Here is a 24,398-nt window from a genome sequence, read left to right on the forward strand (position 1 = left end):
TAGCGGCGCCGTCACCAGCGCCTCTAAACCCCTCCCTTTACAGGACTTTCTCTCCAGTCTTTTCCACGCCGCGCCCTCACCCTCCATCATCCATTTACGTATCGTTGCCACATTGGCGGCCCAATAGTAATCGCCCAAGTTCGGTAGTGCCAATCCTCCTCTGTCCCTACTACGCTGAAGGAACCCCCTCCTTACTCTCGGAACTTTCCCTGCCCACACGAAGCTCGTTATGCTCCTGTCTATTTTATTAAAAAAGGTCTTAGTGATTAGTATAGGGAGACATTGAAATACAAATAAGAACCTCGGGAGGACCATCATCTTGATTGCTTGCACCCTGCCCACCAGCGACAGAGGCTGCATGTCCCACCTCTTGAAGTCCTCCTCCATTTGTTCTACCAGCCGTGTCAGATTAAGTCTGTGCAAGGTTCCCCAGCTCCTAGCGATCTGAATCCCCAGGTATCGGAAGTTTCTTTCCACTTTCCTTAGAGGCAAGCCTTCTATCTCTCTGCTCTGGTCCCCTGGATGTATCACAAAGAATTCACTCTTCCCCATGTTTAGCCTATACCCCGAGAAATCCCCGAACCCCCTCAAAATTCGCATAACCTCTATCATCCCCCCTCCCCCCGCTGGGTCCGACACGTATAACAATAGGTCATCTGCGTATAACGAGACTCGGTGTTCTTCTCCCCCTCTAATCACCCCTCTCCATTTCCTGGAGTCTCTCAACGCCATGGCCAGAGGTTCAATTGCCAACGCGAACAACAATGGAGACAGCGGGCATCCCTGTCTTGTTCCCCTATATAGTCGGGAATACTCCGATCTTTGTCGACCTGTAACTACACTTGCCGTTGGAGCCCCATAAAGAAGTCTAACCCAGCTAATAAACCCGTTCTCGAACCCAAACCTCCTTAACACTTCCCATAAATACTCCCACTCCACTCTATCAAATGCCTTCTCTGCATCCATTGCCGCCACTATCTCTGCCTCCCCCTCCACTGGGGGCATCATTATCACCCCTAATAGTCGCCGCACATTAATATTCAGTTGTCTCCCTTTTACGAACCCTGTCTGGTCTTCGTGCACCACCCCCGGGACACAGTCCTCTATCCTCGATGCCAGTACCTTTGCCAACAATTTGGCGTCCATGTTCAATAATGAATTAGGTCCATAGGACCCGCACTGCAACGGATCTTTATCCCTCTTCAAAATTAGCGATATCGTCGCCTCCAACATCGTCGGGGGTAGAGTCCCCCCTTCCCTGGCCTCATTGAACGTCCTCACCATCAACGGGGCCAACAAGTCCACATATTTTCTGTAATATTCCACCGGGAACCCGTCTGGTCCCGGGGCCTTCCCTGCTTGCATGCTTCCCAGTCCCTTAATAACCTCGTCCACCCCAATCGGTGCCCCCAGGCCTACCACCTCCTGCTCCTCCACTTTCGGGAGCCTCAATTGGTCCAGGAACTGCCGCATCCCCTCCTCTCCCTCTGGGGGTTGAGACCTATACAGTCCCTCATAGAAGGTCTTGAACACCTCATTTATCTTTCCTGCCCTTCGCACCGTGTCTCCCCTTTCGTCTCTAATTCATCCTATCTCCCTCGCTGCTGTCCTCTTTCGCAATTGATGAGCCAACAGGCGACTAGCCTTTTCCCCATATTCATACCTCCTCCCCTGTGCCTTCCTCCACAGTACCTCCGCCTTTCTGGTGGTCAGAAGGTCAAACTCCGTCTGGAGTCGTCTCCTCTCCCTGTACAGTTCCTCCTCCGGGGTCTCTGCAAATTCCCTATCCACCCTTAAAATCTCCCCCAGTAATCTTTCCCTTTCCTTGGCCTCTGTTTTCCTTTTGTGGGCCCCAATGGAGATCAGCTCTCCTCTGACCACCGCTTTTAGTGCTTCCCATACCACTCCCACAGGGACCTCGCCGTCGTCATTGACCTCCAGGTATCTCTCAATACACCCCCGCACTCTTGCGCACACTCCCTCATCCGCCATCAATCCCACATCTAATCGCCAGAGTGTTCTCTGCTCCCTTTCCTCTCCTAATTCCAGGTCCACCCAATGTGGGGCATGGTCCGAAACCGCTATGGCTGAGTACTCAGCTTCTTCCACCCTAGAGATCAACGACCTTCCCAAAACAAAAAAATCTATCCGGGAGTACACTTGATGGACATGGGATAAGAAGGAGAACTCCCTAGCCCTAGGTCTAAGAAATCTAAGAAACCCCCCATTTGGTCCATAAACCCCTTAAGTACCTTGGCCGCTGCCGGTCTTCTTCTGGTCCTTGAGCTGGGTCTATCTAGCCCTGGGTCCAGCACCGTATTAAAGTCCCCTCCTAAAATCAAGCTTCCTACCTCCAGGTCCGGTATACGCCCCAGCATCCGTCTCATAAATCCCGCATCGTCCCAGTTTGGGGCATAAACATTAACCAACACGACCTCCATTCCCTCCAGCCTGCCACTCACCATTACATATCCACCTCCGCTATCTGCTACGATGTTCTTTGCTTCAAATGCTACCCATTTCGCCACCAAAATGGCCACCCCTCTGTTCTTAGCGTCTAGTCCTGAGTGGAACACCTGTCCCACCCATCCTTTCCTTAACCTAACTTGGTCCGCCACCTTTAGGTGCGTCTCTTGGAGCATAACCACGTCTGCCCTTAGCCCTTTCAAATGCGCGAGCACTCGGGCCCTTTTTATCGGTCCATTCAGGCCTCTCACGTTCCACGTGATCAGCCTCACTAGGGGGCTACCTGCCCCCCTCCCGTGTCGACTAGCCATTACCTTCTCTAGACCAGTCCCATATCCCGCCTCCGTGCTCCCACTCGCTCCCCCAGCGTCGCACACCATCCCCGTCCACCTACTCTTTAGCCATTTCCTTTTGGATTTCCGCAGCAGCAACCCAGTTGTCCCCCCCTCCCCTCCCCCCCTCCCCCCCCCCCCCCCCCGCTAGATCTCTTTCTAGCGTGATTGCTCCCCCCATATTACTTCCGTAAGTCAGCTGACTTCAGCTGACCCTGGCTACTCCTGCTCACTCCTCGACCACCCCGCCCCCCCCCCCCGGTGTGGGGAACTCCCATCCGCCTTGCGCCTGTCTTTCCGCCTTATTCTTTCCAGCGCAGGAACATCCCTTTACCAGACCCGCCTCTTATGGTGCAGCTCCTTTTCCCCTCCCCCTCCCCTACCCCATTCTCCAACTATGTCCCGTCTTTCCCCCCTCACCGGTGCCCACATTTCCCAATGTCTCCCCCTTCCCAATTTACTTCTCAATTAACTTCAACCATAACATTAACAATAACATTTCCTGCAGCATCAGTCCCTCAGTACCGATCCAATTTCTCCTCTTTGATAAAGGTCCATGCTTCCTCCGCCGTCTCGAAATAATGGTGTCTCTCCTGATACGTGACCCATAGTCTTGCCGGCTGCAGCATCCCGAACTTCACCTTCCTTTTATGCAACACCTCTTTGGCTCGGTTATAGCTTGCCCTCCTTCTCGCCACCTCCGCACTCCAATCCTGGTACACCCGTACCACAGCATTCTCCCATCTGCTACTCTGCACCTTTTTAGCCCATCTCAGGACCTCTTCTCTATCCTTAAGGCGGTGAAATCGCACGATTCTCGCCCTGGGTGGTTCTCCCGCTTTTGGTCTTCTCGCCGTGATCCGATGTGCCCACTCTACCTCCAAGGGGCCCGTACGGGCCTCAGCACCCATCAGTGAGCTCAGCATCGTACTTGCATAAGCTCCACAGTCCACTCCTTCCACACCCTCAGGGAGACCCAGTTTCCGAAGGTCCTTCCTTCACGCTCCGTTTTCTAGGGCCTCGATCCTTTCAGTACACTTTTTATGAAGTGCCTCGTGCGTCTGTGTCTTAACCACCAGGCCCAGGATCTCGTCCTCATTATCTGCCACCTTCTGCTCCACCACGCGGAGCTCTGTCTCCTGGGTCTTTAGTGTCTCCCTGAGCCCCTCAATTGCCTGTAGCATCGGGGTCAGCACCTCCCTCTTCAGCAGCTCCACGCACCGTCTCAAAATTTCATCCTGCTCAGGCCCCCATGTCGCCTGCGCTTTCTCCGCCACCATCTTGTGCTTCTCTCTTTCTGACCCTTTAGTCGACGATTCCTCAGGCTGCAGCCGCCGCCGCTGGTTTTTTCCTCCTTCGTTGCGGGGGGGGGGGGGGGGGACGACTCCCTTCTCACACACCCCACACCGGGTTGCGTCGTCAAAAATTCCCCGTTGGGGCTCTTAAAAGAGCCCGAAGGACCGTCGAAGCTGGAGCCGCCGAAACGTGCGGCTAGCAAGGCACCACCGCAACCGGAAGTCTCCTTTTATCAGAGGTTTAAGGATACCTTGGTGCCGCTGGTGGTGGAAATGTTTGAGGATGCGATGGGAAAAGAGGGGTTGCTGGAGACAATGAGGCAGGCAACCATTTCATTATTACTCCAAAAGGAGAAAGATCCGGTGGAGAGTGGGTCGGAGAAGCCAATTTCTCTACTGAACGTGGATGCCAAGATACTGGTGAAGGTGTTGGCGGTGGGGCAGGAGGAGAGTCTTCCGAAGACAGTGGGACGAGAGAGTGTTTTGCAGTGCCTTCCCCAGGTGCAGGGGCGGGAGAAGAAGAGTTGTCATTTCGGGTTGTGGCAGCTCACTTTAGGTATTTTGGGGTGCAGGTGGCGCGGGTCTCGGCATGCCCCCGTAAGCTATACTTCTTGAGCCCGGTTGAGAGGGTTAAGCAGGAATTGGGGGGATGTGGCAGTACTCTTTGTCCTTGGTTGACCGGGTTCAGGCAGTCAAAATGAATATTTTTTCACAGTTTGTTATCGAGTGCCAAATTCATTCATCCGAGGGGTGGACAGACTGGTGTCGTGTGGGCACGGAAGGGAAAGAGGACAAGGAAGGCCCTGCTCTAAAGATGGCGGTAGTCGTGGGGGATGGCCCTTCCAAACCTGTTGCAACAATACTATTACTCTCACATTTCCCTAATTTCAATTTCCACCCGAACACGCCACAAACTTCCTCCGCAACCCCATTATAGCTCTCTCCGGTTAGCCCGAGTTTGAACTGTACAGCAGCAGATTATCTGCGCAAAGAGGCATGCTGTACACCATACCCCTCACTATCCTGCTCTATTAGTCCCAACCGCTCAGCGCAATAGCCAAGAGCTCAATTGCCAATTCGAACAAAGGGGGAGATGGGGAATGCCTGCTTCATGCCCCGCAAAATTGCGAAGTAACAGGAATTCATGTACTTTCCCCCGCCCACGTGCTTTCAGATCCTTGTAAAACAATTCCATTGGGCAGTCAGTGTCGAGAAGGTGCGGGGCTGGAGTAAGGAGACGGAGGCTCTTTGTGTGTGGATGGAGACAGTTCATTTTCGGGCGCCGGTAACTGCACCTCTGCCATCCGCCACGGGGATCTATTTGGATAATCCTGTCGTGGTAGTCACGCCGGAGATTTTGGGGCAATTTTGGCAGCACTTCAAATTTAGGGTTTGGTCGAGGTGATGTCAATAAGAGGTAATCATGGGTTGGAGCCTGCGAGGATGGATGAGATGTTCCGGGGATGGGAGGAGAAAAGGGTACAATAGATGAAGAATTTGTTTCTGGTGGGTTGATTTGCAAGTTTGAACGAGCTGAGGTGGATTATGGGCTCCAGCATGAGGAGGCCGTCAGCTATATTCAGGTGGAGAATTTTGCAAGAACGGTTCTCCTGAGCTTCCTCCTGGTTGTTGAAAGAGGTGCTGTCAGTAAGGGAACGGTTGGAGAGTGGGGTTGTTTCAGCGAACTGCAGCACGATTATGGAGGAGGATAAGGAGTCCATGGAGGGAATTAAGGCCAAGTGGAAGTAAGAGATGGAGATGGGACTGGAGGAAGGATTATGGTACGAAGTGCTGTGAAGGCTCAATACCTTGGTCTAGTGTGGGACGCTGGGGTTGATTCTGTTAAAAGTGGCACAAAAGACACACTTAACGAAGGCAAGAATGAGCCGGCTATCTGTGGGATGCGGGGTGTGTATCGTTAAGAGAGGTGTGGCAAGTGCCCCGCCAAGCATGTCCATATGCCCTGGTCCTGCACGAAGTTGAAGAAATATTTGAGGTCGTTTTTCAGCATCATATCCGAGGTTGTGCACGTGGAACTGGAGCCAGGGCCCCTGAAGGCAATTTTCGGGCTGTCATACCTGTCGGATCGACAGACGGGAGCGGGAGCAAACATTTTAACCTTCGCTTAATTGATTGCTCACAGGCATATTCTGTTTGGGTGGAGGTGAACTTCTCCCCCCTGTGCCTCGGCCTGGCTGGGGGAACTACTGGAGTTCCTGTATTTTGGAAAAGGTGACATTTGCTCTGAGAGGGGCGGATGAGGGCTTCCACTAGAGATGTTGATTGTTTGTTTTACATTTTGGTGACCTGGTTTCTGTCAAGGAGCAATTGGGGTGGGGGGGGGGGGGGGGGAATTGAGGGGGACGGTTGAGTGGGGAAGTATTGTTATAAAAATGTAAAAACGTTGAAAGTATTTTGAAAAAGATAAACCTGTTAAAATTGTGCAAGTGTACATTTCTAGGCTGTGTGAAAGGTTGGAGTTTGATATTGTTCACGAAATGAATCCACATTTGGAAGGAGCACGCCCAACGGTTTGGGGGTAACCCATGAGGTAGCTCTGAAAAACCAACCCTCGTTTTCAAATACGTCATCGCATTGGACATAGAAGAAATGTTCCGGAATGCCAGGTTTCATCCAGGGCTGTGAGCACTTTCTGCAAAGTGAACGAAAACAGTATTTGATTCTTTGACATATGAAGAAAGGTCATAGAGTCATTGAGTCATACAGCACAGAAATGTCCCTTTGGCCCATCGCGTCTTTACTGCTCAAAAACAACTACCTAAACATTCTAATACCATTTTACAACACTTGGCCTATAGTCGTGTATGACAGATCACCAGTGCACATCTACATCCTTCGTAAATGTTATGAGGATCGCTGCTTCAACACCTCTTTGAGGCAGCGAATTGCAAACTCCTACCTTCATCTGGATGAAGAGTTTTTCCTCTGATCCTTTCTAATCCTCCTGCCCCTTACCTTCAATCTATGTCCCCCCGCTAATTGACCCTTCTACCGTCCTCTCTACTCCATCTCTGCCACTCTCAACTGTATGCATCTCAATCATGTCACCCTCAGTCTCCTCTGTTCCAAAGAAAACAATCTAAATCTATCCAATCTCTTCATAACTAACACTCTCTAGGCAATATCCTGATAAATCTCTGTACCCCAACAGCGCGATCACATCCATCTATCATGTGGTTTCCAGAACTGAACACAATACTCTATAAGTGGCCGAACCAACGTTTTATACAGTTCCAACATGAGCTCCATGCTCTTAAACTCCATGCCACGGCTAACAAAGACAAGCATACCATATGCCTTCTTTACCATTGTATCCACCTGCTCTGCTATCTTAACAGACCGGTGTACATGCACACAAAATTGCCCTGATCCTCGGTGCATCCCAGGATCCTGCTGTTTAATATATAGTTTCCCTTTGTCTGCATTGTCCTGTCGAAATTCATCACCACGCACTTATCCGGATTGAATTACATTTGCCACTGATCAGTCCATCTGACATGCTCGTCTCTACCCTCCGGTAATCGAAGAATATTCTACTCACTATTTACCACCCCACCAATTATCTTATCATCGCAAACTTATTAATCAATCCTCTTAAATTCATATCTAAACTATTTAATTAAACCACAAACAGCACGAGCCGCAAATGATGCCCGCGGCACCCCACAAGACCCAGTTTTCCTGACAGAAAAACAAACCTCAACCATTACCCTCTGCTTCCTGCTACTCGGCCAATATTGGATCCAATTTGCCAAACCTCCTTGAATCCCATGGGCTCTTGCCTTCGCTATCAGTCTCTCATGTCGGCCTTATCAAAATCCTTGCTGAAGTTCAAGTAGACTTTGTCAAATGCATTTCCCTCAACTGCACCTGGGCACCTCTTCGAAAATTTCAATTAAGGGCAGCACGGCTGCACGGTGGTTAGCACAGTTGCATCACAGCTCTTAGGTCCCAGGTTCGATTCCTAACTTGGGTCACTGTCTGTACGGTGTCTGCACATTCTCCCCGTATCTGCGTGGGTTTCCTCCGGGTAACCCGATTTCCTCCCAAAGTCCAAAGATGTGCAGGTTAGGTGCATTTGCTATGCTAAATTGCTCTTAGTGTCCAGAAAAGGTTAGTTGGTGTTACGGGGTAGGGCAGAAGTGTGGGGATGCGGTGGAGATGTGGGCTTAGGTAGGGTGCCCTTTCCAAGGGCCGGTACAGACTCGATGGGCCGAATGGCCTCCTTCTGCAATGTAAATTCTCTGATCAAATTGGTCATACATGAACTCCCCTGAACGAAACCATGGCGACTGTTCTTGATTAGTACCTGCCTCTCCAAATGCAGATTATTCATGACTCCGAATTTCTCCCAATAGCTTCCCCAGCACTGAGGTTAGGCTGGCTGCTCTGAAGTTTCCTTGTTTATCCCTTCCTCCCATCTTGTATAATGGTACCACATTGGCTATCACCCAGTCCTCTGGCCCCTCTCCTATGGCCAGAGAGGATTTAAAATAATTGCCAGCGCCCCTATTATTTCCTCCCTGGCCTCAATCAGCAGCGGGGGATACATTTCATCTGGTCCTGGAAATTTGTCTATTTCTAAACCTGCCAGACCACTCAGACTGTCCTCCCTGACTACGTTAATCTGTTTGATGTTCTTGTAGTCCTTCTCCCTCAATACTAAAACCACACTGTCTTTTTCATGATTGAACACTGACACGAAGTATTCATTCAGAATCCGACCTAGATCCTCCATCTCCAGACACAAGTTTCTATTGTGGTCTTTAGTGGGCTCTATTATTTCCCTCGTTATCCTTTTACCCCTAATATACTTGTAAAACAACTCAAGATTTTCTTCTACTTTACCTACAAGTATTCTTTCAAGTCGACTTTTTACTCTCCTAATTTCCATTTTACGCATCCTCTTGCACATTCTGTATGCCACTATCTGCTGTTTTGAGCCCTCAATATCTACCATAAGCCTCCGTTTTTCTCCTTATCCAATGCAACATATCCCTCAATATCAGTGTCACTAGATCTTTTGGTCTCGCCCGTTTTATTGCTTGGAACATATTGGCCCTACACTCTCCGGATTCCCTCTTGAATGCATCCCACTGTTCTGTCACAGATTTACCTAAAAGTGTCTGCTCCTAGTCTGTTCTGGCGAAATCATATATGATCTTATTAAAATCGGCCTTAGACCAGTTTACAACTTAGGTGAGGCAACTGCTTCATAATTAACAGTGTCAAGTCGTTAATTGCTGTTGCTACTGGCGGTGGTGGAGGGGTTGAATGGTTGTGGAAGGGGGATTAATCAAGCGGGTTGCTTTATCCTAGAAGGTGTCGAGCTTCTTGAGTGTCGTTGAAGCTGCACTCATCCAGGCAAGTGGAGAGTTTTCCATCACAGTCCTGACGTATGCCTTGTAGATCGTGGCCAGACCTTTGGGGTGGGGAGGGGGGTGTCAGGAGGTGAGTCACTCACCATAGGATTCCTAGCTTTTGATCTGTCCTGGTAGCCACAGCATAAATATGGCTATTCCAGTTCACTTTCTGATCAATGGTAACCCCCAGGATTTGTTTGTGGGGGGTTCGGCGATGGTAATACCATTGAATGTCAAGGGCTATAGTTAGATACTCTCTTCTCTCTTGGAGGTGATATTCATTACTTTGCACTTGTGTGGCGCGAATGTAACTTGCCACTTGCCAGCCCAAGCATGGTTATTGTCCAGGTCTTGCTGCATTTGGGCACGGACTGCTTCATTATCTGAGGAGTCGCAAATGGTGGTAAACATTTTGCTGTTCGCCGCAGACATCCACACATCTGACCTTAGAATGGAAGGGAGGTCATTAATGAAGCAGCTGAAGAGGGTTGGGCCTATGACACGACCCTGAAGAACTCCTGCAGTGATGACCTGCAGCTGAGAGGATTGATCTCCAACCACCACAACATCTTCCTCTTGCCAGGTATGACCCAAACCAGCCGAGGCTTTTCATCCTGCTTCCCATTGACTCCAGTTGAGTTCGGGTTCCTTCATGCCATAACACCGTCACATGCTTCCTTTATGTCAAGGTCCATGTCGCTGTGAGGCAGTAGTGCCGACCGCTGTAGCACTGTGCTGACACGTGCCATGGAAGGGTTGTTTAGGTTGATAGGAGGCATATTTGTCCGTATTATGAACGCACCTCCCACGTACATCGCGTTCCTGGGGCGGGACACGAACCTGGGGCTCCGTATGCAGAGGCAGGGATGCTGCTCACTGCAAACAAGGCCTCCTTTGGTAGAAGGATTAATGGGGTAGAATGATGATTGAGAGTGGGCAATGGGGCATTATCCACCATATTGATATTCAGTGGTATCAACTTGAATTTATCTCTTGCGCGTGGAGTCACTTATAATTTTGCACAAGCCCACAACGCCCCACCCAGTCCCCTCCACAGCACCTCCCTTTTCCTCTGTATGTTGCGTGGTTCCAAATAAAGTGTTTAACTCAATGTTATCATAAAGCTCTTAATAGGTTGGGTCGAGTTCCCCAGCCATTCGCTGGTGGCAGGATTCTGTAGTCCCACCGGCAATGTACCCACGTCTGCGGGTTTCCCGGAGGCAATATCACTGGGAACTGATGGAAAATCCCGCCGTTATGTAGATTATACCAGCCTTAAGAAAAAACAAAGTATGTGACCATCTATATGCATTAGATAGCAATTCCAGTTATTCTTCAAGGGCTCACATCACGAATAGGACCTCTGCAGTCGGCGCAGCCTGGAGAAAAGAGATTGTGGTAGTCCTCGTGGCAATATGCTCGGCCATCACGTTCGCAAAATCCTTTCCATCCAATTTATTCTTTGTAGTGAGCACAGATAAAGTGTTTCGGGTTCCAGGTCAAGCCCATCGCCGTGACAATCTGTAATTCCCAACAGATATTACATCAGCAGACAATGCATACATACAAACATATCAATCATGAACAGGGATAGGCCACGCACCCCCACACCCCGTGCATGCTGCCCATTCATTAGACCACAACTAATTTGATTGTAACCTCGACCTCGCCTTCCCACTGACCCCGATAACAGCCCCCCCCCCCCCCTGATAATATCAAAATATGTCAAAAATGTTCAAAGATTCTGCTTCCACTCCCTTTTGAGAAAGGCCGTTCCAGTGACTCATGCCCCTCTGAGAGAATACATTTCACCTTATCTCTGCCGGAAATGGTAAACCCTTTATTTTAAACAGTGACCCCCCAAGTTCTGGATTTTCCCACACGACGAATCATCCTCTCCACACACACACAACCTATCAATACCCCTCGGGATGTTAAATATTTTAAATCAGTCGCCTCTTCCACGTCTAAACTCCAGCGGATACAAACCTAACTCCTCCAACCTTTGTGCTTAAGACAACTCTCCCATACCTGGCACTAGTCTAATCAACCATGTCTGTTAGCCAGCGCCCATCCACTACGCATGCTTTTGGAAAGGTTTCCTATAATACCATCTCGATTGTATTCCTGATTTAATTTCCATTTAAATAAAGTTAGCGGAAAATATCATCCGTTCTGTATTGTGTCCATGAAATCCCTCTGAGATGGGTGATTTGGAAGAGTCCATCAGAACAGTCTCCAGTCCAGAACACCATTCCCAGGTATCAAATATTAGGATGCAATTATCTTTAAATTAGTGACTCAAGATGGATTTGTTACGGGTCCTGATTAATAATATAATGCCTTAGAAATGCTGGTTCAAATAACTTCACACTCATCTAATTAAAAAGTGCGTGTCCACAGCATACATAAATGTCCTTCGAGATGTAAAACAAGTTCTGACTTCTTCTTGCCTATTTTAAACCATCAATGACCAGCAGGATTGATATCAGCTGTTTTGCATTATAAATGTCAGCTATTTCATTCTCTTGCTATCATTTATCTTACACCACCATTGCAATTAACCGTTATCGCAAATATCCATTTCATCCTGTGTCTCGGAACCACGTTTCTCAATTACACAAAGTCGAAATATACCAATCTCGACTACTTCAATGCTGCTCTCTGAGGCTAACAAATTGAGCCCTCCATAAGATCCAACTCATCCATAATTCTGCAAGGTTGAGGTGATCATATATGTTGCCTGTGCTTCAATCAGACCCAGTCTTCTTCACTCGTCATTGCTGTGCCAATTGTTCGAAACTGGCTAAGTAACGGCTAAGTATCACCTTGATTAAGAAAATACACATACTTGTTCCCAAACCCTCCCTTCCCAGAAGGAAATATAAACAGTAAATGGGCAAAATAAGAAGACCAGTCTAAACTCCTCGTGTATATTTTAAAATTGAACACTAGTAAAGCGGGCAAATAAATCTATTGGTCTTAACTTTCCTTCTGGAATGCCTTCAACCTCTTCCATAAGTATTTGCCCTCCCAACACTGGCTTTCCATCCTACTGTGGCGACGACAGCTTCGGTGATCCATCTCTTGTGTCTAGCAATCCGAGGAATTGCTGTTATCTGCCATTATCGCGAATTCGAACGATTAATTCCACCCCCAGCTTTTGATTACTCTTTCTCATAAATCTTACTCTAATGTGGTAGAGTCATAAAGTTTTGAAGCACAGAAAGGGGCTTTTCGGTCTATCGTGTCTCTGCCAGTCATCAACACCCTGTTTATTCTAATCCCATTTTTCAGCACTTGGTCCGTAGCCTGTTGTGCTGTTGCTTTTCAAGAGCTCATCTATGTGTTTCATAAATGTTGTGATGGTTCCCGCCTCCACCACCCTTTCAGGCAGTGAGTTCTAGATTCCCATCACCCTCTGGGTGAAAAGCGTTTTCCTCAAACCCCCTCTAAATCTCTTACACTCACCTTAAATCTATGCCCCCTGGTTATTGGCCCATTAACAAAGAGGAAAATGTTATTTATATCTATCCTGTCTATATCCCTCATAGTGTTGTAGACCTCAATGAGGTCCCCCTCAGCCTTCTCTGCTCTAAGGAAATCAACCCCAATGTAACTACCTTCTCTTCATAGCTGAAACACTCCAAATCAGGAAACATCCTGGTTAAACTCCTCTGCGCTGCACCCTTTCGGATGCAATCACATTCTTCCTATAGTGAGGAGACCAGAACTGCACACAATAGGCTAGCTGTTGCCGAAACAGGTTTTACACAGCCCCATCATGATCTCAACGTTCTTATATTATATGCCTTGGCAATTAAGGCAAGTAATTCATATGCCTTCGTAACCATCTTATCCACCTGTCATGCTGTCTTCAAGATCTTTGCACATGCACATCAAGATCCGCCTGATCTTCTGCACTGCCTAGCGCAGTAGCATTCATTGTCTATTCCCTTGCCTTGTTAGTCCTTCCAATATGTATCACCTCACACTATTCAGAGTTAAATTCCATTTGCCACTGTTGTGTCCGCTGGACAATTTTCATTTGGTTTTCGTTCTGAAGCATCTTGGAAGAATTTTCAGAGGTTAGGAGGTGATATTTCTCAGTGCTCTAATATCGTCTTCTGCAATTCTTTAGGCTATGTTGTCAGCTTATTATTTACAAATAAGAGTGTTCCCCAAAAGATGAACAGTCATATCAGTTAAATGTCATTTTCTGTACGAGCCGACGTTAAAATGATTGCAACAACATAAGACTTCCCACATTCCGAAACCACTGTTCTCAGTAGTAGGACGTACTGTCCCAACGATGCATTTCTTGCAGGAACTGCAGACTCCTTAGCATCGGTGCTGACTCAAAGTCGCTGTAGGTCAGACTCCAAGTTCCCCAGCATGCCATCTAGCAAGCTCTCTGTTCCATTTGATGCTACTTCTGGTGCCGGATCTAGGGAGATATTTGTAGATTCAGTGGGGCTGAGGAGCTGCAGGATAAAAGCGGGACGTTAAGGTATTTGTGCTTACCAAAGTACAAGATACATGTGAACATCTCGATTCAACCGGGACGATGTAAAAATTATCAGGAGTGCAGGACTTGACTTACAACATCTGGGAATTCGTGAAATGCTGGAATTAAAGGTAGTTTCAGCTGCAAACTCGCCCCGAACAGCGATGCAAAGAAAGCATTTGAACGGTTCAATAGATTATAATTGAATGAAAGGTCTACCGCTGCATATAATGGACGATAAGCCTGATAGACCCATTGTACGTCATCTTCTTTATGGGCTTAGAGTTTGGAAACATTTGAAGGTGGAAGTGTTAGCACAGAACGTACACATTCTCCCAGATCATAAGAATAAAAATCACTACATTTTCTCCTGTGATACCTCCAATGTGCTCCGCATGATTTCCTGCTCGGTTGAAGTATTGAAACACAATGAATGTTCAATTAGACCTGGACCACACTGTACACAAATGTAAAATTGTCCCCACAATCTCCTCGAACATTATCAATCAGTTGCTCTTTAACATCTCTTGTACGGTAAGACACTTACGCCAGCCAGGTTGGTAATCATATCTTCCAGGTGCTTGGCTGCTGACGTTGGACTCAGCATGGTGCACATGATAGCCCGAGAACCCACCTGAATCATACTGAAATAACAAAAAATGAAATGAGTTCGAATATCAGGCAGGCGTAAGGCTGGAGCAGTAAATGAACCAGCCATTGTAAATGGTGATGCTCAGTGGAAATACTGTATCAATATCCTCACTGTGCTCCTCAATCTCAGGATGTGCATATCACTAGCAAGGTCAAATTATTTATTTGCCTCTTGGTTCCCCTTGAGGAGATTGTGGGTCATCTTTGCAGGCGAAGTGGGAGTCCATGCGGTGAAGTTTGACCTATCTTGCTTTAGATATGATTTTGATCCCGTGGCGTGAAATATGTCCATAGTTGCACACGGAATTGTCACTGACTAGCAATTCAGAATCACAGCATCATGCTCTTGACCTGGGGTTCGAATCTCATCACGACAGATGGTGAAATTGGAGTTGAATAAAATATCTGGTATTAAAAGTAACCATAAAATGATTGTCAAAACCTTTCCTCAAATCGCCTCAAAACCTTCTGCTCCTGAGCTTAAATTATGATCCCTCATTACTGACAGCACGGTAGCACAGTGGTTAGCACTGTAGCTTCACATCGCCAGGGTCCCAGGTTCAATTCCCTACTGGGTCACTGTCTGTGCGGAGTCTGCACATTCTCCCGTGTGTGCGTGGGTTTCCTCTGGTTGCCCCGGTTTCCTCGCACAGTCGAAAGATTTGCAGGTTCGGTGGATTAGCCATGCTAAATTACCCTTAGTGTCCAGAAAGGTTGGGTGGGGTTATGGGGACCGGGTGGAGGTGTGGGCTTGGGTAGGGTGCCTTTCCGAGGGCCGGTGCAGTTTCGATGGGCCGACTAGCCTCCTTCTGCACTGTAAGTTCTATGATTGTATGGTTCTATGTTAAGTGGGCTCCCTCTCATACCAGTATATTCTTCCTAAATTATGGTATCCCGAGCACTTCATAGAATAGAATCTCTATAGTGCATTCAACGAGTCTGCATTTATTTAATAATCTTTACTGTGACAAGTAGGCTTACATTAACACTGCAATGAAGTTACTGTGAAAAACCCCGAGTACCACATACTGGCGCATGTCCTGGTACACAGAGGGATTATTCAGATTGTCCAAATTACGTAACAGCCCGTTTTTCGGGACCTGTAGGAGGAATCCGGAGCACCCGGAGAAACCCCATGCAGACACGAGGAGAACATGCAGACTCCACACAGACAGGGACCAAAGCCGGGAATCGAACCTTGGAGCATGGATCTGTGAAGCAACAGTGCTACCCACTGTGCAAACATGCTGCCCACCCTCTTAAAGAGGATCCTACCCAGTCCCACTCCCCCGCCCCATCCCGGTAACCCCACCCAACTTGCACATGATTGGACACTAAGGGACAATTTTAGCATAGTCAATCTACCTCATAGTCAATGTGGGCAGCACGGTAGCATAGTGGATAGCACAATTGCTTCACAGCTCCAGGGTCCCAGGTTCGATTCCCGGCTTGGGTCACTGTCTGTGCGGAGTCTGCACGTCCTCCCCGTGTGTGCGTGGGTTTCCTCCGGGTGCTCCGGTTTCCTCCCACAGTCCAAAGATGTGCAGGTTAGGTGGATTGGCCATGTTAAATTGTCCTTAGTGTCCAAAATTGCCCTTAGTGTTGGGTGGGGTTATGGGGATAGGGTGGAGGTGTGGGCTTGGGTAGGGTGCTCTTTCCAAGAGCCGGTGCAGACTCGATGGGCCGAATGGTCTCCTTCTGCACTGTAAATTCTATGAAATCTATGAAACCTCACCGCCACATTTATGGATGGTGGGAGGAAACCAGAGCACCTTGAGCAAAACCCCCGCAGACACGGCGACAGTATGCAAACACGATACACTGTCACCCTTGGTCGGAATTGAATCTGAATCCGTGGCTCTGTGCCATCGTGCTGCCCCATATTAGCTCCAAGTGTGGTCATATCGGAGTTATGAAGCCCAGATTACACCTGCCCCAGACCCCGTTTTCTATTCCTCGAGATATGTTTAGGTTATTTTCAGGACTTGTTCCTGGTGCTGTAATTGAATGTGTGCCTGACCCCCAATCTACCTTTGGATTTCTACTGTTTGAGGTTTTACAGCACAGTAAGTTGGGTAGATAGTATTGATTTGTGGCCCTACTGTCCTTTCCTAAATTCTGTACAGTATGTCGAAGAAGCCTTGACGAACTTTCTTTTAATATGGTACACATCGTATTCACAATGTACTTGTAGTGCAGAGCATGGATGCTGAAGATGATGTCGAGTTTATTGAGTGTTCTTGCAGCTGAACAAATCCAAAGAAGTGACGAGTAGTCTACCATATCTTACGGCACCCTGGGCGAGTGCACAGTCAAGTCCAATCCCACAGACCCCGAAGTCCCAACATAAGTGAATGAACCAAGGTTTTTAACCAGTGACTTCTCAAATGAGTTACAGCCGCCAGATGTATAACTTAAACTTTAACAGATTGTGCATTAATAAAAAGAGGAATCGGTGAATATGTATAAAGTGGTAACAGAACAATCGTCTATCAGTCTACCTCATCTCAAAACTCTGTCCCGTCCTCTACCCAGACACACACAAGACAGACAACAGCTAAGGGTTGGAGGGGATAAGAAAAACGGGGATTAAAGTGTCGGTTTGTGATGAGTCTTCAGTGCTGTGGTTGCAGCCTCTGGAAAATACAGTTACTCAAGAGGTTCAGGTTGGCTCCATCCCGTCCTTCGAACACCCGATGGCATTTCACCTGAATAATTCCAGGTCGGCGCGATTCCGCTTTTCGGCCACCAGATGGAGCAAGATCCAAGGTGTTGTGATCAGTTTTGACAAAGAGTCATCGGACTCGAAACGTTAGTCTTTTCTCTCCCTACAGATGCTGCCAGACTTGCTGAGATTTTCCAGCATTTTCTCTTTCGTGTTGAGATCAGTGCTGCCCTCGACGCGGGCCACCAGATGGTGCAGTACACAGGGTGCTCAGATCAGTAGACCTCTGTTCTTCTACCACAAAATGGAGATACCACCTCCCTGTGCAATGCTTTCAGCCTGCCTGAGTAAACTCAGATTTTATTTCCTTTATCTGAACTTTACCTGGAATTCTGGCTGTACGTTATTCTGGCTGTACGTTATTCTCAGTTTAAGTTTCAGTTTTGAGCTCTTCCCAGCTCCTGACATCAACAGTTCGAAGGTTATTGACCTTTGGGGAAACGGCTTGCACTTTTACATTCAAGGTCTCTTTCGCAGTTCTGGTGATTGTCTGTGCTCCCTTTAAACAATAGAATCTTCACAGATTCAGCCAGACAGCCTCTTCGAAAAAGTCTGGCAGCGAGAGAAAGAAGAACTGAGACACCCTTCACGCTCTTTACCCGCTGGCTTCATTTACAGAACCGAACAAAAAATGGAACTCTCCAGAAGACCCGCCTTCTTTCCTGAACGCATCTAACTGGCCTCACCAACCATACGCCACGATAGGAGAAGGCTGAAAATTCCACATCCACCCATTGTCTGCTTGTCCATTATTTCAATGGAATTCACAGGTTCTGCCATGGAACCTAACGTGGGAGTTTTAGCCCAGCCCAACTGGGGAGTTCTAGCTGTGCCTAAAATCTGTAGTTTATCAGAAATCCCAAATCACAAAGGAACATCGGAGCAGCTAACCTGAAGACTTTAGATCAAAGCAAGCAGCCGGACGGGGATTAATAAGGGAGACTCAGGGCAGACGAAAGGTCGTCCATCAATATCCTAACAGGAACTTGAAGACTTCTGTCGTGCAGTTAACAGACATATCTTGAGGAGTCAGGAACCTAGCTGCACACTGCAGAGTACTCAGATGAATAGTGATTGTATTGATGTAGCTCCTCCAGTCTAATCTCTCGACAAAACCAAATTGAAATGAAAAGCGCTTATTGTTACAAGTAGGCTTCAAATGAAGTTACTGTGAAAATCCCCTAGTCGCCACATTCCGGCGCCTGTTCGGGGGGGGGGGGGGGCTGGTACGGGAAGTGAACCGTGCTGCTGGCCTGCCTTGGTCTGCTTTAAAAAACAGCTATTTAGCCCTGTGCTGAACCAGGGATTTGAGGAAAGAAGATCTGACGACAGAAATGGCTTTAAAATGATTGAGATTAAACTCACCATTGGTGCAGCTGGTTATTTCGTGACGACTGGGTGGCTGACGTGGTACTTCCCACTGAGAACTGCTGACTGGCTGCCTCTCCTCTCACATCCCCAGTCGGTCTGGCAAGAGGGCCCAAAGCCAATAAGGGGCGAGTTTTCCCGCCTGCCGCGGAATTTACAGTGGGCGGGGCGGAAAATGGGAGAAACTATTTAATGGTCTTCCTGTTTCTGGTGCCTCAAGTGGGAAGCGGACAGGACAGGGTGGCACCACGCAACCTGGGACATCTGAGTGACTGCCGGGACCATGTGGCCCCGGTCGCTCCAGAGGATGGCTGCCAAAGGGGCGTCCGGTCACAGGACAGGAATCGCAGCAGAAAGCCTCCATCCATAATGTATCACCTGGGTAATTACGTAGACGTAGCCTTAGGGCCCGGGTGGCCAGAAAGGTAGACACAGTTAAGTTGGCACGCGTGCAGCACACAGGACAGCGTTAGGGGCGAGGGCACAAACCGTTACTTTTGATTTTCACCTGTTACGTTCAAAAGAAATACCTGTGCACAAACGGTCCAAACTCCCTCGGTGCCCTTTCAGAAGGGTGAAAGGCATTGGATGGGCTGCCTGTAGAGGGGGCGCTGGGGTGGGGGAAGGAGTAATGGGTGGTCGTTGGAAGTTGGCATGGGCAGGGGTCTTCAGGTAAGACACCGCAATTCGCCCAGATACCTGTCCCTCCCCATCCCTCACAACCCCAACTGCGCCCTCTCCGCACCACGTCCCCAGCTCCACCTTCTGAACGAGCGCGAGGAGAGCGGCGGGGACATGGTGAAAGAGCGCGAGGAGAGCGGCGGTGACAGAGGATAAAATAGGGCGAGGAGAGCAGCGCGGACACAGTGAGAGAGCGCGAGGAGAGCGGCGGGGACACTGTGAAAGAGCACGAGAAGAGCGGAGGGGGCACATTGAAAGGGCACGACGAGAGCGGCGGGGACACCGAGTAAAAGAGCATGAGAAGAGCGGTGGGGACACAGCTACCGGAGAAGCGGCCTTCAGATTTTCGTCAGGAGCATTGGCCAGGGGTCTGTCGGGAAGGTAAGTTTACCTCTTTAAATCTTTAAAAACCTTCCTTGAAGAGTGACATCACAGCAAAGCAGTGGCCTGATTGGCTGGTAAGGGACCTGCTCCAATTAGCAGTAGCTGGGAGAAATTTAACTCTTCGTGTGTTGGTAAGTATTGTGATCGGTAAGTAAAATTTGTATTCCTCTCGCTTATTCATTATTTGATATTATATTTGTAATCAGTTAAGGTAAAGTGTAAAAATGGCAGGCGTTCCCAGACCCGTGTTATGCTCCTCGTGTTCAATGTGGGAGCTCAGCGATGCGGTCAATTCCCCTGACTCCTTCATGTGCGGGAAATGTGTCCAGCTGCAGCTCCTGTAACACCGTATGACGGCTCTGGAGCTGCAGATGGATTCACTTTCAAGCATCCGCGATGCTGACGAGGTCGTGGATAGCACGTTCAGTGAATTGGTCACACCGCAGATTAGGATTGGTGAGGGAGACAGGGAATGGGTGACCAAAAATCAGAGAAAGAGCAGGAAGGCAGTGCAGGTGTCCACTGCGGTCATCTCCCTCCAAATCAGGTATACCGTTTTGGATACTGTTGGGGGAGATGACTCACCAGGGGTAGGCAGTAGTAGCCAGGCTCATGGCACCATGGCTGGTTCTGCTGCACAGGAGGGTGGGAAAATGACTGGCAGGGCTATAGTCATAGGGGATTCAATCGTAAGGGGAGTAGACAGGCGTTTCTGTGGTCGAAAACGAGACTCCCGAATGGTCTGACCCCTCCCGGGTGCACGGGACAGGGATGTCTCAGATCGGCTGCAGGACATACTGAAGGGGGAGAGTGAACAGCCAGTTGTCGTGGTGCATATAGGCACCAACGATATAGGTTCAAAAAAACGGGATGAGGACCTAAATCAGAATTCAGGGAGTTAGGAGATAAGTTAAAAAGTAGGACCTCAAAGATAGTAATCTCAGGATTGCTTCCAGTGCCACGAGACAGTCAGAGGAGAAATTCAAAAATAGTCAGATTGAAAACGTAGCTTGAGAGATGGTGCGGGATGGAGGGGTTCAGATTTTTGGGGAAATTGGAACCGGTTCTGGGGTCGGCGGGACAATTACAAATCGGATGGCCTACACCTGGGCAGGACTGGAACCAATGTCCTTGGGGGTGCTTTTGCTAACACTGTTGGGGACGTTTTAAACTAATGTGGCAGGGCGATGGGAACCAGTGTAGGACGTTAGAGGTCAGTAAAGAGGCAGCAACTAAAGCCAGTCAGGGACTAGATAATAAACTCAATGTGACTAAGGGGAAGAGTAGATAGGGAAGAGATGATGAACTCAAAGGGACAGGTGGTCTGAGGTGCATTTGTTTTAAGGCGATAAGTGTAGCAGGTAAGGCAGATGAATTTAGGGCTTGGATTAGTACCTCGGAATATGATATTATTGGTATTACTGAGACTTGGTTGAGGGAAGGGCAAGACTGGAAACTAAATATCCCAGGGTATAGATGCTTCAGGAGGGATAGAGAGGGAGATAAAAGGGGTGGAGGAGTTGCATTACTGGTCAGAGATGATATCACAGCTGTGATTAAGGAGGGCACGATGGAGGATTCGAGCACTGAGGCAATATGGGTAGAGCTAAGAAATAGGTATAGTGCAGTAACATTGTTGGGACTTTACTACAGGCCTCCCAAAAGCGAGCGTGATGTAGAGGTACAAATATGTAGACAGATTATAGAAAAATGTAGGAGATGGGAGATGGGAGATTTTAACTTTCCCAACATTGAATGGGACTCATGTAGCGTTGGAGGCGTAGATGGAGCAGAATTGGTCAGGAACATCCAGGAGATCGTTTTGGAGCAGTATGTAAATAGTCCCACTCGGGAAGGGGCCATACTGGACCTGTTATTGGGGAATGATCCCAGCCAGGTGGTTGAAGTTTCAGTCGGTGATTACTTTCGGAATAGTGATCAAAATTCCGTAAGTATTAGAATACTCATGGACAAAGACAAGAGTGGTCCTAAAGGAAGATTGCTAAATCGGGGAAAGGCCAACTCTAACAAAATTCGGCAGGAGCTAGGGAATGTGGATTTGGAGCAGCTGTTTAAGGGTAAATCCACATTTCAAATGTGGGAGTCTTTTAAGGAAAGATTGATTCGAGTGCAGGACAGGCATGTCCCTGAGAAAATGTGTGGTTAGGCCACATTTGGAATACTGCGTGCAGTTCTGGTCGCCACATTACCAAAAGGATGTGGATGCATTAGAGAGGGTGCAGAGGATGTTCACCAGGATGTTGCCTGGTATGGAGGGTGCTAGCTATGAAGAAAGGTTGAGTAGATTAGAATCGTTTTCGTTGGAAAGACGGAGGGTGACGGGGGACCAGATTGAGGCCTACAAAATTATGAGAGGTATGGACAGGGTGGATAGCAACAAGGTTTTGCCAAGGGTGGGGTTGATTACAAGGGGTCACGATTTCAAGGTGAGGTGGGGAAAGTTTAAGTGAAATGTGCGAGGAAAGTTTTTTACGCGGAGGGTGTTGAGTGCCTGGAACGCTTTGCCAGGGGAAGTGGTAGAGACGGGCACGGTAGCATCATACAAGATGCATCTACACAGGTATATGAACGGGCGGGGAACAGAGGGAAGTAGATCCTTGGAAAATAGGCGACTAGAGTAGTTTAGATAAAGGATCTGGATCGGTGCAGGCTTGGAGGACCGAAGGGCCTGTTTCTGTGCTGTAATTTTCTTTGTTCTTTGTTCTTATGCCAACAATTCACTGGGACTGTGTGCTGGATTTGCCAGCTCGCATGCGGTGATCAACCATCTGGACAGTTCTTCCGTGGTAGCAGTCAGACATTGTTGAACGATGCAGAGCACCAGAGCTGATCGTGGAGCGGTTCAGCATCATCCTCCATCTCATGGTCCAGACTTTTCTTACTGTCATGCCTGGGCCCGCACCCCGTAACTTTGCTCACAGGTCGAGTGGTAATCCATGTGTGGGGTGGGATGTTCGGGCTGTTGGCTAGGCCCCCTAGTCAGTGAACCTGGAGGCGATTGTGGTTACCCTTGCTCACTGGCTCGGGCGCACACATTGTGCAGACTCCTATGCCTACTCGGGCCCCATATCCTACCCATCCTGCTCTCCCTGCACAACCTCATCGTCGGACGAGGCATGGCGTTCATCGCCCTCCTCCAACACATCGGCCCTCTGCTGTGTGATATTGTGCAGATTTCACGAGACCGCCACAGTGTGGGAGGCCCTGCTAACGCTGTATGGATGGGCTCCTCCAGAGGGGTCCAGGCTGCTGAACTGCAACTTTAGAACGCTGATGCACCCTCGATCACGGCTAGGGTAGCTGCATGCCCGTCGTCGTACCGAGTCTCCACGTTGGTCTTTAGATAACGTCATCAGCAGGGCCTGTGTTGGAACCCCTATCGGCCAAGAGCAAACCCCTCACCCGGGGGCGCACATCGTAGGTGTGCCAAGATCAAAGGATCGTGCACGTGGCCTGGGTACTGGGTACAGACCTACATAGACAGATACATAGAACGTAGGAGCAGGAGGAGGCCTTTTGTTCCTTCGAGCCGGCTCCACCAATTCATCAGGATCATGGCTGATCAACCAACTCAATAGCCTAATTCTGCTTTCTCCCCATCGACTTCGATCCCATTCTCCCTGAGTGCAATATCCAGCCGCTTCTTTAAAACATTCAAAGTTTTAGCGTCAACTACTTCCTGTGGTAATGAATTCCACAGGCTCACCACTCTTCGTGTGAAGAGATGTCTCCTTCTCTCTGTCCGAAATGGTTTACCCTGAATCCTCAGATTGTGACATCTGGATCTGGACACACCCATCATTGGTAAAACCTTCCCTGCATCTACCCTGTCTAGTCCTGTTAGAATTTTATAAGTCTCTATGAGATCCCCCCTCATTCTTCTGAACCCCAACGTAGGCAATCTCTCCTCATATGACCGTCCCGCCATCCCTGGAATCATTCTGGTAAACCTTTGCTGCACTCCCTCGAGAGCAAGAACATCCTTCCTCAGAGAAGGAGACCTAAACTGCACACAATACTGCAAGTATGGTCTCACCAAGGCCCTATACAATTGCAGCAACACAGCCCTTCTTCTACACTCGAAACCTCTCGCAATGAAGGCCAACCTACGATGAGCCTTCGTTATCGCCTGCTGCACCTGCATGCTTACCTTCAGCGAATGGTGCACAAGGACACCCAGGTCCCGCTGCACACTCCCCTCTCACAATTCAATTTAAAGCCATCCAGGTAGTAATCTGCCTTCCTGTTTCTGGTTCCATAGTAAATAACCTCACATTAATCCAAATTATCCTGCAGCTGCCAATGATTTGCCCACTTGCCCAACCTGTCCAGATCTTGCTGTAGGATCCATGCACCCTCGTCATAATTCACCTTCCCACCTAATTTGGCATCATCTGCAAACTTTGAGATGTTGCATTTTGTTTCCTCATCCAAATGATTAATATATATTGTGAATAGCGGGGGTCCCAGCACCGATCCCTGCGGTACCCCACTAGTTACTGCCTGCCAATTTGAAAAGGGCCCATTAATCCATACTCATTGTTTCCTCGCTGCCAACCAGTTTTCTATCCACCTCAATACATT

The 24,398-nt window shown here is 48.5% G+C and overlaps 1 pseudogene; it reads right to left on the bottom strand.

Moving 5' to 3' along the window:
* The window catches only part of LOC140411395 (leupaxin-like), a 151,235-nt pseudogene that overhangs the window by 88,967 nt on the left and 37,870 nt on the right, over positions 1-24,398 (bottom strand).

This window comes from Scyliorhinus torazame, chromosome 4 (genome assembly GCF_047496885.1).
Source record: "Scyliorhinus torazame isolate Kashiwa2021f chromosome 4, sScyTor2.1, whole genome shotgun sequence".
Classification (NCBI taxonomy): Eukaryota; Metazoa; Chordata; class Chondrichthyes; order Carcharhiniformes; family Scyliorhinidae; genus Scyliorhinus; species Scyliorhinus torazame.